This window comes from Panthera onca, chromosome B1, assembly GCF_046562875.1.
Source record: "Panthera onca isolate mPanOnc1 chromosome B1, mPanOnc1 haplotype 2, whole genome shotgun sequence".
Taxonomy (NCBI): Eukaryota; Metazoa; Chordata; class Mammalia; order Carnivora; family Felidae; genus Panthera; species Panthera onca.
Window position 1 is genome coordinate 173,828,162 of NC_138342.1, and position 1,093 is coordinate 173,829,254.

At 39.0% G+C, this 1,093-nt stretch overlaps 1 pseudogene; it reads left to right on the forward strand.

Moving 5' to 3' along the window:
- Window positions 1-272: 272 nt before the first annotated feature.
- Window positions 273-519, forward strand: LOC132691663 (dynein light chain 1, cytoplasmic pseudogene; annotated as a pseudogene).
- Window positions 520-1,093: the final 574 nt, after the last annotated feature.

The following is a 1,093-nucleotide window of genomic DNA, read 5'->3' on the forward strand; positions in this document are numbered from 1 at the left end:
CAAACACTCAAAAATCAACTAACATAGTCCTTCCTATCAATCAGCTAAAGAAGAAAAATTATACGATCGTATAAATAGATGGCAGGAAAAGCATTTGACAAAATTCAACACACATTCATGGTGAAAATTCTCATTAAACTAGGAATAAGAGGAGTTCCTCAACTTAATAAAGATTATATACAAAGACCCAAGTAAGGGCAGCTCCTGCTAGGTCTGAGTGTTTCTATTGGCTGCTCCACGGTAACCATGTGCAACCAAAAGGCTCAGCTGAAATGATCAAAAATGCCAACATGTTGGAGGAGATGTAACAGGATTCAGTGGAGTGTGCTACTCAGGTCTTGGAGAAATAGAACATAGAGAAGGACTTTGTGGCCCATATTAAAAGAGTTTGACAAGAAGTACAACCCCACCTGGGACCACATCGCGGTGAGAAACGTTGATAGTCATGTGACACATGAAACCAAACACTTCATCTACTACCAGGGCCAAGTGGCCATTCTTCTGTTTAAATCTGGTTAAGAGCCTGAACTGTGTCACACACCCAGTGATCCATCCCAAAACAAAGACTGCAGCCTTGCAGTATTTGGAATTTCCAAATACTGAAATCTTCAGTTTTGCCTAAGGGGACACCTTGATCTTCAAACCTTTATTGTGTTGTTTTGGATAGGGCATTTTCCGTGCAAATTTTTTTGATTATAAAACAATTAGCAAAACAGCTTACATTTGTATTTATTTTCTTTCTTTTAAAATTTTTCAACATTTATTTATTTTTGAAAGAGAGAGAGCATGAGCAGGGGAGGGGCAGAGAGAGAGGGAGACACAGAATTCGAAGCAGACTGCAGGCTCTGACCTGTCAGCACAGAGCTGGACATGGGGCTCAAACCCACAAACCCTGAGATCATGACCTGAGTTGAAGTTGGTTGCTTAACCAACTGAGCCACCCAAGCACCTCTTTTTGTATTTATTTTCTATTCCAAACAACTCTCCCCATGTTTTTCTCTTCAAAATCCATTCCTTTCAAAAAACAAAACAAAACAACAAAACATCTGTTGGAGAAAAAAATATATATACAAAACCCTAAAGCTAACATCAT